Genomic DNA, 18,771 nt, shown 5'->3' with positions numbered 1-18,771 from the left:
ATATGCATTATTTTTTAAAGCACTTGAATGAAACTATGAGGTGAATGTCTCACGAAAAATCTAGTGCAGATGACTCTTATTATAGAGGCAAACCCAGATTTTTGGTGAGGGGGGGAATCTCACTTTTAGGAGCCCTTGCACTCTATACTTTGCCTTCAAAAGGGAGAAAACCTCACCAAAAAATTTGCACCATATTTTTTTTATAAGAAACAGCGGCACCTTTGTTCATAGGTTGTGTCTGATATTACACAAAGGTAATAGAGGCTGATCTGCAATACTAAACGCTGGCTAATAGCAAGAGTGGCGCTGTTTTTGGTAAAAATGAATAGTCATAACATTAAGAAGCCCTTGATATCAGCTCATCATGTCCCAGAATAGTTGCTATACACAATCCCAGATACACTGCACATGCTCAGACCCACAAGTCGCCATACACAACCCCTGATATACGACACACGCTCAGACCCACAAGTCTCCATACAAAATCCCAGATACACTGCGCACACTCAGACCCACAAGTCTCCATACAAAATCCCAGATACACTGCGCACACTCAGACCCACAAGTCTCCATACATAACCCCAGATACACTGCGCATGCTCAGACCCACAAGTCTCCATACATAACCTGTCATGATTACCCCAATGGCAGGGAAATAAAAATAACAAAACGGACTAGCTCTCGGGTGATGGAAACTAAAGTTGACCGTGACCTGAACCTGACACACACTGGAAGTAGCCGGGGAGTGTTCCTACGATGCCCTAGACACCACGCGCCAGCCGGAGATCTAACTACCCCTATCAGAGGAATATACAGGCCTGCCTTACCTCCAGAGATGAACCCCAAAAGGAGATAGCAGCCCCCCACAGATATTGACGGTGAGTTAAGAGGAAAAGACATACGTAGGATGAACAGCAGATTTAGCACAGTGAGGTCCGCTTTCTAGATAGCAGAAGGATAGGAAAGAGTTACTTCACGGTCAACTTCAAAACACTACTCAAAAACACCATCCTGAAATTACTTTAAAACTCCAGTGACAACTCATGCCACTGGAGTGGCAATTTCAGTCCACAAGAGCTTCCAGCTACAGAGAGTCACATTGCAGCAAGCTGGACAAGAAATAGCATAAACTAGAAACAAAATTCAACTTAGCTGAACAGGAACTTGAGGCAGGAGAATGCAACAGAATGCTACTGATACATTGTTGGCCGGCATAGGACTAACAGCCAAGCAGCCTTAAATAGGAAACTCCCCTAATGGGTGGCAACAGGTGATCAGGGATAGAAGAAGGCAAATAAGTGGCACTACCATAAAACACCACCGGGGGAGCCCACAAACAGAATTCACAACAGTACCCCCCCCTTAAGGAGGGGGCACCGAACCCTCACCAGAACCACCAGGGCGATCTGGATGAGCACTATGAAATGCACGAACCAAATCAGGAGCATGAACATCAGATGCTGTCACCCAAGAATTATCCTCCTGACCATAGCCCTTCCACTTAACCAGATACTGAAGTTTCCGTCTGGAAACACGGGAGTCCAAGATCTTTTCCACCACATACTCCAATTCACCCTCAACCAGCACAGGAGCAGGAGGATCAGCAGAAGGAACAACCGGTACCTCATACCTCCGCAATAATGACCGATGAAAAACATTATGAATAGTAAAAGATGCTGGGAGGTCCAAACGAAAGGACACAGGATTGAGAACCTCCAGAATCCTATAAGGGCCGATAAACCGAGGCTTAAACTTAGGAGACGAGACCTTCATAGGAACAAATCGAGAAGACAGCCAAACCAGGTCCCCAACACAAAGACGAGGACCAACACGCCGATGACGATTAGTAAACTGTTGAGTCTTCTCCTGGGACAACTTCAGATTGTCCACAACCTGTCCCCAAATCTGATGCATTCTATCAACCACAGCATCTACTCCAGGACAATCCGAAGACTCCAATTGACCGGACGAAAAGCGAGGGTGAAACCCTGAATTACAAAAAAATGGAGAAACCAAAGTGGCAGAACTGGCCCGATTGTTAAGGGCAAACTCTGCCAATGGCAAAAAATCAAGCCAATCGTCCTGATCAGCGGACACAAAACACCTCAAGTAAGTCTCCAAAGTCTGATTAGTACGCTCAGTCTGGCCATTAGTCTGAGGATGGAATGCAGACGAAAAAGACAAGTCGATGCCCATCCTGGCACAGAACGCCCGCCAAAATCTAGACACAAACTGAGTACCCCTGTCAGACACTATATTCTCAGGAATACCATGCAAACGCACCACATTCTGAAAAAATAGAGGGACCAGCTCAGAAGAGGAGGGCAATTTGGGCAAAGGTACCAAATGAACCATCTTGGAAAAACGGTCACACACCACCCAGATGACAGACATCCTACGAGAAACAGGAAGGTCAGAAATAAAGTCCATAGAGATGTGCGTCCAAGGCCTCTTAGGAATAGGCAAGGGCAACAACAACCCACTGGCCCGAGAACAGCAGGGCTTAGCCCGAGCACAAACATCACAAGACTGCACAAAAATACGCACATCTCGAGACAAGGAAGGCCACCAGAAGGACCTAGACACCAAATCCCTGGTGCCAAAAATTCCAGGATGACCTGCCAATGCGGAAGAGTGAACCTCCGAGATAACTCTACTGGTCCAGTCATCAGGGACAAACAGTCTACCAGGCGGACAGCGATCAGGCCTATCCACCTGAAACTCCTGCAAAGAGCGCCGCAGGTCTGGGGAGACAGCTGACAATATCACCCCATCCTTCAGGATGCCAGTAGGTTCGGAATCACCAGGCGAGTCAGGCTCAAAACTCCTAGAGAGGGCATCCGCCCTCACATTCTTAGACCCAGGCAGATATGAAACCACAAAGTTAAATCGGGAGAAAAACAACGACCAGCGCGCCTGTCTAGGATTCAGACGCCTGGCTGACTCAAGATAAATTAGATTCTTGTGGTCAGTCAAGACCACCACCTGGTGTCTAGCACCCTCAAGCCAATGACGCCACTCCTCAAATGCCCACTTCATGGCCAAAAGCTCCCGATTTCCAACATCATAATTTCGCTCAGCGGGCGAAAACTTTCGAGAGAAAAACGCACATGGTCTCATCACTGAGCAGTCAGGACCTTTCTGCGACAAAACTGCACCTGCTCCGATCTCGGAAGCATCTACTTCAACCTGGAAAGGGAGCGACACATCAGGCTGGCGCAACACAGGAGCAGAAGAAAAGCGGCGCTTAAGCTCCCGAAAGGCCTCCACAGCCGCAGAGGACCAATTAGCAACATCAGCACCCTTTTTGGTCAAATCAGTCAAAGGTTTAGCAATGGCAGAAAAACCCGCTATGAATCGGCGATAGAAATTAGCAAATCCCAAGAATTTCTGAAGACTCTTTAGAGAAGTAGGTTGTATCCAATCACAAATAGCCTGAACCTTAACAGGGTCCATCTCCATAGATGAAGGGGAAAAAATATATCCCAGAAATGAAATTCTCTGAACCCCAAAAATACACTTTGAGCCCTTTACAAAAAGAGAATTAGCTCGCAAAACCTGAAAAACTCTCCTGACCTGTTGAACATGAGATTCCCAGTCCTCCGAAAAAATCAGAATATCATCCAAATACACAATCATAAATTTATCCAGATATTCACGGAAAATATCGTGCATAAAGGACTGAAAAACGGAAGGGGCATTCGCGAGACCGAAAGGCATTACCAAATACTCAAAATGGCCTTCAGGCGTATTAAATGCGGTCTTCCACTCATCCCCCTGCTTAATCCGCACCAAATTATACGCACCACGTAGATCGATCTTAGTGAACCACTTAGCCCCCTTTATGCGAGCAAACAGATCAGTCAGTAAAGGTAACGGGTACTGGTATTTAACTGTAATCTTATTCAGAAGTCGATAGTCGATACAAGGTCTCAATGAACCATCCTTTTTACCCACAAAGAAAAACCCTGCCCCTAGAGGAGACAACGAGGGGCGAATATGACCCTTTTCCAAAGATTCTCTGATATACTCCCGCATAGCAGTATGTTCAGGTACAGACAAATTAAACAAGCGACCCTTAGGAAATTTACTACCGGGAATCAACTAAATAGCGCAGTCACACTCTCTGTGAGGAGGGAGAGAATCAATCTTAGGCTCCTGAAAGACATCATAAAAATCTGACAGAAATGCTGGGATCTCAGAGGGAGTAGATGAAGAAATGGGAACCAAAGGTGCATCCCCATGAATCCCCCGACATCCCCAGCTCAACACAGACATTGATCTCCAGTCCAAGACTGGATTATGAATTTGTAACCATGGTAATCCAAGTACTAAAACGTCATGTAGATTGTATAACACAAGGAAACGAATAATCTCCTGATGGTCTGGGGTAAGATGCATAGTCACTTGTGTCCAATATTGTGGTTTATTGCTAGCCAAAGGTGTAGAATCAATACCCTTTAGGGGAATAGAAACTTCCAGAGGCTCTAAATCAAACCCACAACGCTTGGCAAAGGACCAATCCATGAGACTCAGAGCGGCGCCAGAATCCACATAAGCATCCACGGTAACAGATGACAAAGTACAAATCAATGTCACGGACAAAAGAAATTTAGACTGCAAGGTACCCATAGAAAAAGATTTATCAACCTTTTTATCAACCTTTTTTATGCGTTTAGAGCATGCTGATATAACATGAGCTGGATCTCCACAGTAGAAGCACAACCCATTTTTGCGCCTGTAATTCTGTCGTTCGCCTCTAGACAAAACACTATCGCATTGCATATGCTCTGGTGCCTTTTCAGAGGTCACCGCCAAATGGTGCACAGGTTTTTGCTCAGAAGATACCGCCATATGGTGCACAGGTTTTTGCTCAGAGGACACCGCCAAATGGTGCACAGGTCTTTGCTCAGAAGATACCGCCATATGGTGCACAGATTTGCGCTCCCGTAAACGCCGATCAATCTGGATAGCCAATTTCATGGCATCATTCAGACCTGTAGGCACAGGGAACCCCACCATGACATCCTTCACGGCATCAGAGAGACCTTCTCTGAAATTAGCTGCTAGAGCGCACTCATTCCATTTAGTAAGCACCGACCATTTACGAAATTTTTGGCAATATATCTCAGCTTCATCTTGCCCTTGGGAAAGAGCTATCAAGGCTTTCTCAGCCAAAATCTCTAAATTAGGTTCTTCATAAAGCAACCCCAAAGCCAGAAAAAACGCATCTACATTTACTAACGCAGGATCCCCTGGCGACAATGCAAATGCCCAACTTTGTGGGTCACCCCGCAGTAGAGAAATAACAATTTTAACCTGTTGTGCAGGATCACCAGCGGAGTGAGATCTCAGAGACAAAAACAATTTACAATTCTCTCTGAAATTCAAAAAACGGGATCTGTCTCCGGTAAAAAATTCAGGCATAGGGATCTTAGGTTCAGACATTGGAGCACGTATAACAAAATCTTGTAAGTTCTGGACCTTTGTAGCCAGGTTATTCAGACCTGCAACCAAACTCTGTGGATCCATGATTCAAACAGGTGTAACCAAAGCCATTCAGAGATTAAGAGGAGAGGAAAAAAAAAAAGGCTGAAGACTGCAGTTTAAGCAAGGAGTACAAATGAGCAAACTAGGGTACACTTTCCAAACACAGAAAAAAAAAAACCTTTTCACATCCTTTCCTGCTTTAGTGCATAGTTTTAACACATTGCGGCCGGCCAAACTGTCATGATTACCCCAATGGCAGGGAAATAAAAATAACAAAACGGACTAGCTCTCGGGTGATGGAAACTAAAGTTGACCGTGACCTGAACCTGACACACACTGGAAGTAGCCGGGGAGTGTTCCTACGATGCCCTAGACACCACGCGCCAGCCAGAGATCTAACTACCCCTATCAGAGGAATATACAGGCCTGCCTTACCTCCAGAGATGAACCCCAAAAGGAGATAGCAGCCCCCCACAGATATTGACGGTGAGTTAAGAGGAAAAGACATACGTAGGATGAACAGCAGATTTAGCACAGTGAGGTCCGCTTTCTAGATAGCAGAAGGATAGGAAAGAGTTACTTCACGGTCAACTTCAAAACACTACTCAAAAACACCATCCTGAAATTACTTTAAAACTCCAGTGACAACTCATGCCACTGGAGTGGCAATTTCAGTCCACAAGAGCTTCCAGCTACAGAGAGTCACATTGCAGCAAGCTGGACAAGAAATAGCATAAACTAGAAACAAAATTCAACTTAGCTGAACAGGAACTTGAGGCAGGAGAATGCAACAGAATGCTACTGATACATTGTTGGCCGGCATAGGACTAACAGCCAAGCAGCCTTAAATAGGAAACTCCCCTAATGGGTGGCAACAGGTGATCAGGGATAGAAGAAGGCAAATAAGTGGCACTACCATAAAACACCACCGGGGGAGCCCACAAACAGAATTCACAACAATAACCCCAGATACACTGCCCATGCTCAGACCCACAAGTCTCCATACATATCCCCAGATACACTGCGCACGCTCAGACCCACAAGTCTCCATACATAACCCCAGATGCACTGCGCACGCTCAGACCCACAAGTCTCCATATATAACCCCAGATACACTACACATGCTCAGACCCACAAGTCTGCATACAAAACCCCAGATGTATGGTGCATGCTCAGACCCACAAGTCTCCATACAAAATCCCAGATATATGGTGCATGCTCAGACCCACAAGTCTCCATACATAACCCCAGATACACTGCGCATGCTCAGACCCACAAGTCGCCATACACATCCCCAGATACACAACACACGCTCAGACCCACAAGTCGCCATACACAACCCCAGATACATGACGCACGCTCAGACCCGCAAGTCGCCATACACAACCCCATATATATGGTGCTTGCTAAGACCCACAAATCACCATACAAAACCCCAGATATATGGTGCATGCTTACACCCACAAGTCTCCATACACAATCCCAGATACACGGCACACGCTCAGACCCACAAGTCGAAAAACGGTAACGGTTGCACCATTATTTACCTATTATTTGTATATGTACAGACCCACAAGTCGCCTAACACAACCCCAGATATATCATGCACGCTCAATTCCACAAGTCGCCATACACAACCCCAGAGACACTGCACATGCTCAGACCCACAAGTCGCCATACACAATCCCAGTTACACGATGCACGCTCAGACCCACACGTTGCCATACACAACCCCAGATACACGACACACGCTCAGACCCACAAGTAGCCATAAACAACCCCAGATATATGGCGCACGCTCACACCCACATGTCGCCATACACCCCAGATATATCATGCACGCTCAATTCCACAAGTCGCCATACACAACCCCAGATACACGACGCATGCTCAGACCCACAAGTCGCCATACACAACCCCAGATACATGACGCACGCTCAGACCCACAAGTCGCCATACACAACCCCAGATACATGACGCACGCTCAGACCCACAAGTCGCCATACACAACCCCAGATACATGATGCACGCTTAGACCCACAAGTCGCCAAACACAACCCCAGATACACGACGCATGCTCAGACCCACAAGTCGCCATACACAACCCCAGATACATGACGCACGCTCAGACCCACAAGTCGCCATACACAACCCCAGATACATGATGCACGCTTAGACCCACAAGTCGCCAAACACAACCCCAGATACATGACGCATGCTCAGACCCACAAGTCGCCATACACAACCCCAGATGCATGACGCACGCTCAGACCCACAAGTCGCCATACACAGCCCCAGATACATGATGCACGCTTAGACCCACAAGTCGCCAAACACAACCCCAGATACATGACGCATGCTCAGACCCACAAGTCGCCATACACAACCCCAGATACATGACGAACGCTTAGACCCACAAGTCGCCAAACACAACCCCAGATATATGGTGCACGCTCAGACCCACAAGTTGCCATACACAACCCCAGATATATAGCGCACGCTCAGACCCACAAGTTGCCATACTCAACCCCAGATCCAAAGTGTACATTCAGACCCACAAGTTGCCATACACAACCCCAGATACATGGCGCACAATGAGACCCACAAGTCGAAATACTGTACACAACCGCAGATACATGGCACACACTCAAACCCACAAGTCATCATCATACACAACCGCAGATACATGGCACACAATCAGACCCACAAGTCATCATCATACACAACCCCAGATACACGGCGCACGCTCAGACCCACATAAGAAATAATGTCTTCATGCACACCACGTACAGGGCTCTACTCATTACCATACATTAATATGGCGCAGGCTTCATCATGCCTCCTCACAGGGGCTGTGTGTGTGCGGAGTATAGATAATATACTCCCTTGTTACTCCATGTTCCTTGCCGGTAATTACAGCCTGAGAATCGGATGTGAATTTTGCTTTACTATAGGCTTCTAGTCTCATGCGTGTTATCGCTCAGGGCTATTACTATGGAGTGAACCACCCCTCCCCTGCTGTAAACTGGGCTTGTACATTCCCTAGACGGCTAGTGAGTCTGTACTAGGAAGATGCCTCGTCTCTGGTTGGGATTTGTGTTCTGTCAAGGGCATACCAGTGCGGATGCCAGCATTTATAGCTCTGATTTTCATCTGGCTAAAATTATCTTAACCCTCCCAGTATTTATTATTATTATTATTATTATTATTTATTATTATAGCGCCATTTATTCCATGGCGCTTCACATGTGGGGAGGGGTATACATAATAAAAACAAGTACAATAATCTTAAAACAAATCACGACTGGTACAGGAGGAGAGAGGACCCTGCCCGCGAGGGCTCACAGTCTACAAGGGATGGGTGAGGATACAGAAGGTGAGGGTAGAGCTGGTTGTGCAGTCTTCCTTCATTTTCCCTAGATTGTAAGCTCTTTTCATGCTTATTGATGTATGGGTGAACTAGTCAAGGTTGCCGATGAAGGGAAGAATAATTGATCAATTGATCTACTTGTGATTCTGATGACTGAAAGTTTGGGATAGCATTATTGCCAAACTGCATATGTGCATTGTTGCAAGCAGAGGCAGCTTCGTGTCTGCAGTCGGAACACTGGACTGCAAGCACTGTGTTCTTTGCCTAAGAAACCAGTCACTTCTGATAGGCTACGGAGATGGCCAGTTACCTAAGCCATGAGTAGTAAACAATAGAATTAAGGATCGCTCCATTCTCAAGTGTTTGTTAGAAGTTACTTGCTTGCTTTATAAAACTTTGCAATTTTGTCCAGTTTAGAAGATGAACGAACCCCTTTATTCTGTGCATAGTAATTGTGTATTGTGGTATTGATTTATGACATTTTATGCTGTTTTTATGCTGTTTTATGTTTTTATACTGGTTTATGTTGTGTGACTTTTGTAATTCTATATGTGTCACATGGTGGAAAAATGTACTCATATTGAGGCAGCTTTAAGACTGATATCTATGCTCAAGAGCCACAAAATTACGGGCCAGAATGAAGGTCCTACCATCCATACAAATCAAGAGATTCCTCCAGTAAGAGAGCACAGGTCTGGTAATATTACCACTATTAGGTCTTATACACGGAACTTCATGGAATTGTGTGTCACGATAGGGTTTAGTACCATGTGACGGGCCAAAATGGGGTTATGTGAATGGGTCTTACAGTGTCCAAATACCATGATATCTTTGGTAACATTTTGGTTCTCCCATTTTCCCCATACACAGGGTAACATTCCTGGAGGTAGCTTATCTTCCATGAGAACAAAGTATTGGGCATGTTGAAATAAAACATTCATGGATCTTGCTTTCTCCTGACATTATCTATCGGGGTGAGAGTTGGGAGATACATTAGACAGTTGGTTTGTCCCACTGAAATTCATGGGTTTGGTGGTCTAATGTGTATGACGGCCTTTAGTTCTGGAGGTCCTTAGTTTAATTTTGTCAACAAATGCATTATGCATCCTTCGCAGCTGAACTCTGTGGCCTTCAGATGCTTCTCTCTTATTTTTAAGGCTGTTTGGTTGTGCTCCTGTGATAACTAGGAGTTAGTATCAGATTTCTGCACCATTCACTTTGGATTAGTGTTCATCTTACTAGGACATTTCCCACAGAACTAGAACATTTCCCCCCACGGTATTAGGACATTTGCCCCTGCAGTACTAGGACATTTTCCCCCACAATACTAGGACATTTTCCCCCACAGTACTAGGACATTTTCCCCCACAATACTAGGACATTTTCCCCCACAATACTAGGACATTTGCCCCTGCAGTACTAGGACATTTTCCCCCACAATACTAGGACATTTGCCCCCACAATACTAGGACATTTTCCCCCACAGTACTAGGACATTTTCCCCCACAGTACTAGGACATTTTCCCCCACAATACTAGGACATTTGCCCCCACAATACTAGGACATTTTCCCCCACAGTACTAGGACATTTTCCCCCACAATACCAGGACATTTTCCCCCACAGTACTAGGACATTTTCCCCCACAGTACTAGAACATTTTCCCCCACAGTACTAGAACATTTTCCCCCACAGTACTAGAACATTTTCCCCCACAATACTAGGACATTTTCCCCCACAATACTAGGACATTTCCCCCCCAGTACTAGGACATTTTCACACAGTACTAGGTCATTTTCTCCCACAATACTAGGACATTTTCCCCCACAATACTAGGACATTTTCACTGTAGTACTAGGTCATTTTCTCCCACAGTACTAGGACATGTTCCCCGGGGTACTAGGTCATTTTCTCCCACAGTACTAGGACATTTTCCCCCACAGTGCTAGGACATGTTCCCTGTAGTACTAGGTAATTTTCTCCGACAGGACTAGGACATTTTCCCCAGCAATACTAGGACATTCTCCCCCACGAAACCAGGACATTTTCCCACACAGTACTAGGACATTTTCTCCCATGATTCTAGGACATGTTTTCCCCACAGTACTAGGATGTTTCCCCGCATTCCTTGGATGTTTTCTCCCACAGTACTAGTACGTTTTCCCCCGTGGTACTAGGATGTTTCCTGCGCCCGCTATATTTGGACAGTTTTCCCCACAGTTCTAGGACATTTTCCCACTCATTACTAGGACATTTTCCCCCAATGGTTCTTGGACAATTCTCACTGCGGTACTAGGATGTTTCCCCTCGTGGTACTAGGACATTTTCCCCTGCGGAACTGGGACATATTCCACCAATATTCGGATGTTTTCACTGTGGTACTAGGATGTTTTCTTCCCTGCAGTATTAGGAAGTTTTCCCTGTGATACTAGGACATTTTCCCCCATGGTACTGGGACGTTTTCCCGCAGACTACTAGAACATTTCCCCCCAGTAATAGGACATTTTCCCAAACGGTACTAAGACATTTTCCCCTTCATACTAGGATGTTTTCTCGTGTGGTACCAGGATGTTTCCCCCTTGATACTAGGATGTTTTCTTCCCCAGGACTAGGATATTTTCGCTTGCAGTACTAGGACGTTTTCCCCCACGGTACTAGGACATTTTCCCTTGTGGTACCAGGACATGTTCCCCTGCAGTACTAGGATGTTTTCCCCCAGGAAACGAGGGCATTTTCCCACACGGTGCTAGGATGTTTCCCCCCACCGTACTGAGACGTTTTCTCCCCGCGGTGCTAGGACATTTTCCCCCATGGAACTCGGACTTTTTCCCCATGGTACTTGGATATTTTCCGCCATGGCACCGGGCCATTTTCCACCACGGGATTAGGACATTTTCCCCAATGGTACTTGGATATTTTCCCCAATAACACCAAGCCATTTTCCACCATGGGATTAGAAAGTTTTCCCCCACGAAACTAGGACCTTTCTCCCCTATGGTACTAGGACATTTTCCCCCTTGGTACTAGGACATGTCTCCCCTGGTACTTGCACATTTTCACCAGCGGTACTAAGATGTTTTCCCCATGGTATTAGGATGTTTTCCCCACAGTACTAGGACGTTTTCCCTCTGGTACTAGGACATTTTTCCATATTGTACTAACACGTTTTCCCTGTGGTACTAGGACATTTTCCCACATCGTTCTAAGACGCTTTCCCCATGGTACTAGTATGTTTTCCCCTGCAGTGCTAGGACACTTCCCCCCATGGTTATAGGATGTTTCCCCATGGTTTGTGCAGTCTTGGTCAATGGACAGAAATGTTGTATTTCGTTAGTTAATTTTGGCATTTCACTCAATGAATCTGTTCGTACTTTGTTTCAATTTTCTATGAAGTAAGACAATCAGGAGGAACATGTTCCAGAGCCATTCACACCACTCCCGGCACATCTGTAACTGATTTTGGAGGTGAAAGCCTTTAGTACAAGACAGTAATAGCTCAGAGGGAGACACCGAGAAAGGGCCATTATGTGTGTTTTCTTAAGAGAGTCATCCTAATTTACTATCCCTTACTAATGCACCACACGTGCTGAGCGGCCGCAAACACACATTTACCCTGAGCAAACAGTAATCCAATGAGCACAATGTGATGTCCGACAACATATCGGTGCAATGCTGGGGTTGTATGCAATATCCAGTGACGTCCTGGCCACAGATTATCGGGACTGGATCACACAGCGCTGGGTTATGTATAATATCTAGTGATCTCCTGACTGTAGATTATCAGAACCGGAGCACACAGATAATGTATTACATCCAGTGATCTCCTGAGAATGTAGATTATCAGGACAGGATGTCACAGTGCTGGATTATGTATAATATCTAGCGATCTCCTGACAGTAGATTATCAGGACTGGATCACACAGCACTGGATTATATCTAGTATCCAGTGATCTCCTGACTGTAGATTATCAGAACCGGAGCACACAGATAATGTTTTACATCCAGTGATCTCCTGACTGTAGATTATCAGGACAGGATGTCACAGTGCTGGATTATGTATAATATCTAGCGATCTCCTGACAGTAGATTATCAGGACTGGATCACACAGCACTGGATTATATCTAGTATCCAGTGATGTCCTGACTGTAGATTATCTGGACAGGATTTCATAGTCAGGACCAGCGTTAGGGGCAGGCAGACCAGGCAGCTGCCTAGCACCCACGACCCTCCAAGGTCCCCAAGCCAGTAGCAAGCCGCTAATAGCGGCGCACCACTCGGCTGCTATGGGGTCCGTGAGTAAGAGGGGCCCGACGTCTCCCTCCCCCCGCATTGCGCATTCAACTTATCGGCATCATAGGTGCCGATACAGTTGAAAGCAGTGATGGAGGAGACAGCGTCAGATGACGCTCCCTCTCCTATCACTCCCCCTCTGCCTCTGACTCAGCATGTGCCAGCAGTGGAGCTGATGAGACGCTCTTCAGAAGCCAGAGCAGTGGGGGAATGAGGAGGAGAGGTAAGTATTGTGTATGTGTATGCATTATAGTTTGGGGGGAGGGGCTGCACTATACTGTGTGTGGGTTGCAGTATACTGTGTGTAGGGGGATGCACTATACTGTGTGGGGGAACTGCACTATACTGTGTGGGGGGGCTGCATTATACTGTGTGTGGGGGGCTGCATTATACTGTGTATGTGTGTGGTGGCTGCATTATACTGTGTGTGGGGGACTGTGCTATACTGTGTATGTGTGGGGGGCTGCATTATACTGTGTGTGGAGGGCTGCATTATACTGTTTGGGGGGCACTGCACTATACTGTGTATGTGTGTGGGGGGCTGCATTATACTGTGTGGGAGGACTGCATTATACTGTGTATGTGTGTGGAGGGCTGTATTATACTATGTGGGGGGCTGCACTATACTGTGTATGTGTGTGGGGGCTGCATTATACTGTGTGGGGGGACTGCACTATACTGTGTATGTGTGTGGGGGGCTGCATTATACTGTGTGGGGGGACTGCACTATACTGTGTATGTGTTTGGGGGCTGCATTATACTGTGGGGGGCTGCCCTATACTGTGAGTGGGGGGCTGCATTATACTCTGAGGAGAGCTGCATTATTCTCTATCAGGGACCATGGTCAGTGCATTATACTATATGGGACCTGCATTATACTGTATCGAGGACTATCTGTACCCATAATTGTTCCTGGCTGGATTAAATATAATATCAAGAGATCTTCTGACTTTAAATTATCAAAACAGGATCACACAGTGCAGGATTATGTGTAACATCCAGTGATCTCTTGACTGTAGATTATCAGGACCGCATCACACAGTGCTGGATTATATGTAATATCTAGTTATCTCCTGACTATAGACTATCAGGACTAGATCACACAGTAATGGATTATATGTAATATCCAGTGATCTTCTGACTGTGGATTATCAGGACCGAATCACACAGATTATGCATATAGACCAGTGATCTTCTTGCTGTGGATTATCAGGACCGGATCAGACAGATTATGTGTAACATCCAGTGATCTCCTGACTGTGGATTATCAGGACCGGATCACACAGATTAGGTAGAACATCCAGTGATCTCCTGACTGTAGATTAACAGGAACGGATCAGACAGATTACATAGAACATCCAGTGATCTCCTGGCTGTAGATTAACAGGAATGAATCAGACAGATTACATAGAACATCCAATGATTTCCTGCCTGTGGATTATCAGGACCGGATCACCCAGATTACGTATACCATCCAGTGATCTCCTGACTGTAGATTACTTCGATGACTGGATCTGTAGTATGTATAAGTAGAATAACGTGTGTACTTTGTAGCCGGCGGTTTTATACCGTCAGCTGTGCAGTAATAACGGCAGATATCAATCACGGCGCGGTGCGGCGGCGCAGGTACAGCTGGTAATTACCTGCTCCATACGTATCGCACTGGATTAGTAGTGTGAATTATTTCAGTGTTAACCTTTACACGGCCAATAACAAATTAACAGCCATTATCTGTGTTGACAATAGGCTGTAAATCTTTCCTTCCCTTCTAGAGGGGGACGCAGGCGACTGTTCCCTGGAAACTGCCAGATGGAATATAGTTCATTCATTGGGGGGAGAAGCAGCAAAGACTGAATCCCATAGACACTAATGGGGAGGGAAATATACAGAAGGGAGATGGGGGCCCTATAGCAAAGGTGTAAGGGAACCATTACGGCATCTGGATTGCCACTTAGGTCAGAATGGCACGGCGATTGTTTTTTTTCCTTCTGTACCCTTTCCTTGACCTTTCTATTTCTATCTTTTCTTGACTTTTCTATTCTTATTTTGAAAAACAGCGCCACTCATGTCCACAGGTTGTACTTGGTATTGCAGCTCAACCCTATTCAGTATGTCTATGAATTTAAACTGCAATACCAGATACAACCTGAGGACACGTGTGGCGCTGTTTCTGAAGGAAAGCAGCCATGTTCCTCTAATTTTGTCTAGCAAGGACACATTGTGATAACTAGACCCCATAACCGAGGTTTCTATTTTACTACATGGTTATGATGGAATAAAGCCAAAAAACAGCATCAAGGGCATAAATTATGCATGGTAGATAACAGATCACAGATATTCTGGACTATTGGACATATGGAAATTTTGATGGATCAGATTTTCTGTCATTTTTTTTTTTCCAGAAACAGCGCGGCTCTAGTCCGTTGGTTGTGTTTGATAATTCAGTTGAAATCTATTCAAGTCAATAGGAGTTTTCTGCAATACCAGACACAACTAATGGACAAGAGGGGCGCTGTTTTTGGCAAGAAAATAACTGACGCTAGTTTTGTGCCTTAATTCAATTGATGCGCCACACTTGTCTTAAACTCAGCTTCACTTAAAGGGAATCTGTCAGTAGGATGAACCATAATAAGCCGCCTATATGGGCATGTATAGTGGGGCAAAAAAGTATTTAGTCAGTCAGCAATAGTGCAAGTTCCACCACTTAAAAAGATGAGAGGCGTCTGTAATTTACATCATAGGTAGACCTCAACTATGGGAGACAAGCTGAGAAAAAAAAATCCAGAAAATCACATTGTCTGTTTTTTTATCATTTTATTTGCATATTCTGGTGGAAAATAAGTATTTGGTCAGAAACAAAATTTCATCTCAATACTTTGTAATACATCCTTTGTTGGCAATGACAGAGGTCAAACGTTTTCTGTAAGTCTTCACAAGGTTGCCACACACTGTTGTTGGTATGTTGGCCCATTCCTCCATGCAGATCTCCTCTAGAGCAGTGATGTTTTTGGCTTTTCGCTTGGCAACACGGACTTTCAACTCCCTCCAAAGGTTTTCTATAGGGTTGAGATCTGGAGACTGGCTAGGCCACTCCAGGACCTTGAAATGCTTCTTACGAAGCCACTCCTTCGTTGCCCTGGCGGTGTGCTTTGGATCATTGTCATGTTGAAAGACCCAGCCACGTTTCATCTTCAATGCCCTTGCTGATGGAAGGAGGTTTGCACTCAAAATCTCACGATACATGGCCCCATTCATTCTTTCATGTACCCGGATCAGTCATCCTGGCCCCTTTGCAGAGAAACAGCCCAAAGCATGATGTTTCCACCACCATGCTTTACAGTAGGTATGGTGTTTGATGGATGCAACTCAGTATTCTTTTTCCTCCAAACACGACAAGTTGTGTTTCTACCAAACAGTTCCAGTTTGGTTTCATCAGACCATAGGACATTCTCCCAAAACTCCTCTGGATCATCCAAATGCTCTCTAGCAAACTTCAGGAGGGCCCGGACATGTACTGGCTTAAGCAGTGGGACACGTCTGGCACTGCAGGATCTGAGTCCATGGTGGCGTAGTGTGTTACTTATGGTAGGCCTTGTTACATTGGTCCCAGCTCTCTGCAGTTCATTCACTAGGTCCCCCCGCGTGGTTCTGGGATTTTTGCTCACCGTTCTTGTGATCATTCTGACCCCACGGGGTGGGATTTTGCGTGGAGCCCCAGATCGAGGGAGATTATCAGTGGTCTTGTATGTCTTCCATTTTCTAATTATTGCTCCCACTGTTGATTTCTTCACTCCAAGCTGGTTGGCTTTTGCAGATTCAGTCTTCCCAGCCTGGTGCAGGGCTACAATTTTGTCTCTGGTGTCCTTTGACAGCTCTTTGGTCTTCACCATAGTGGAGTTTGGAGTCAGACTGTTTGAGGGTGTGCACAGGTGTCTTTTTATACTGATAACAAGTTTAAACAGGTGCCATTACTACAGGTAATGAGTGGAGGAAAGAGGAGACTCTTAAAGAAGAAGTTACAGGTCTGTGAGAGCCAGAAATCTTGATTGTTTGTTTCTGACCAAATACTTATTTTCCACCAGAATATGCAAATAAAATGATAAAAAAAACAGACAATGTGATTTTCTGGATTTTTATTTCTCAGTTTGTCTCCCATAGTTGAGGTCTACCTATGATGTAAATTACAGACGCCTCATCTTTTTAAGTGGTGGAACTTGCACTATTGCTGACTGACTAAATACTTTTTTGCCCCACTGTAGGTCAGAGAAAGCTGAATAAAATGAGACCTTGATATCTGCGATCCGATGTGTTATTCCAGAGAAATCCACTTTTTTCTTAATGCGTAAATCAGCTGTTAAGGTTTGTGCGCCACCCACAGACCTGAACAGCTCATTTACATATTACGAAAAATGTGGATTTCTCTGGAATAAGACATCGGATCGTAGATATCAAGGTCTCATTTTATTCAGTGCACAATGATCATCATGCCTATATAGATGGCTTACGAGGGTTGATACTACTGACAGATACCCTTTAAGTAGTGAATTGGGATTGAGCTGCCATACCAAACACAGCCAGAAGTGGCGCTGTTTCTGGTAAGAAAAAAAGTAGATCCATTTTCTAATCCCTTACACTCCCCAAGACCCTGAATGTGTATGGTAGGGTCTCCTGTACATCTAAAGTCAATAATAATATCTTATTGGGTAATTGCTATCTATGCGATTGTCGCATGGCTTCATGTGTTCTTATAAATCTTTTTATATATTAATATTAATATATATAACATTGAGAGTAAATCCCAGGAATTATACGATCCCGAGAAGGTTAATATCTCTGCTGCTTCTCCCTTTAATACCTCTGTTTGCTTATGAAGCCTCAGCATATGTTACGAGCCAGAAAAGCTTCAGCGCGGACGGCTGGGGAGTAATTGCGGGTTCAGCGAGCGAGCCTGTAGCTTTATTGGGCAGGCAGGAGACCGGAGCTGGGAGAAGGCAGTAGTGTAATAATAGATCAGGTTCACATTTGATGGAAGCCCATTTACTAATGAGGCACAGAGGATCTCCGGTATTACCCATCGCAGCGCGCGCCCGCCCCTGGTGCCGCAATACACCAGCAGAACACATGGGGATCCCCTCATTACACCACCGAACACACAGGCATCCCATTAAGTAAGAAGACAGTGCTCTGCAATCTGGGGCTCTCCAGATGTTGTAAAACTACTACTCCCAGCATGTCCACTGTCCAAGGAACCCAGCACTTACAGACTAAAATCTGATCCAGCTAATGTGCGAGATTAGAAAAACATAACGGCTTTTTACAAGAAATAGCGCCACTGTTGTCAATAGGCTATGTCTGGTATTACACCTTAGCCAAGAGAGCGGCGCTGCTTCTGGGAGAAAGCAGCCATGTTTTTTTACAATCTCTTGTGTCTTCCAGAAAAGGCACCAGTGCCGTTCTTCTGGTGCAGCAACTCATCTCTATTCACTTGAATGGAACTGAGCTGTAATACCAGGCCTGGCCGATACACAAGAGTGTCACTGTTTCGGGAAGAATCAACTTTTTGTAATTTTTGCATAAATGCGTCAGTCTATCCTTCAGATATCAAAGTTATACCCTTCTAAT

At 45.3% G+C, this 18,771-nt stretch overlaps 1 protein-coding gene across 2 annotated transcripts in view; it reads left to right on the top strand.

The window, feature by feature from the left end:
- The window catches only part of EBF2 (EBF transcription factor 2), a 138,565-nt gene that overhangs the window by 52,755 nt on the left and 67,039 nt on the right, over window positions 1-18,771 (top strand). The gene's annotated exons all lie outside the window — the stretch shown is intronic.

The sequence above is a fragment of the Ranitomeya variabilis genome, chromosome 5, assembly GCF_051348905.1.
Source record: "Ranitomeya variabilis isolate aRanVar5 chromosome 5, aRanVar5.hap1, whole genome shotgun sequence".
Taxonomy (NCBI): domain Eukaryota; kingdom Metazoa; phylum Chordata; class Amphibia; order Anura; family Dendrobatidae; genus Ranitomeya; species Ranitomeya variabilis.
The sequence above is the reverse complement of the archived record's forward strand: the minus strand, read 5'-3'. Positions and strand labels throughout refer to the sequence as shown.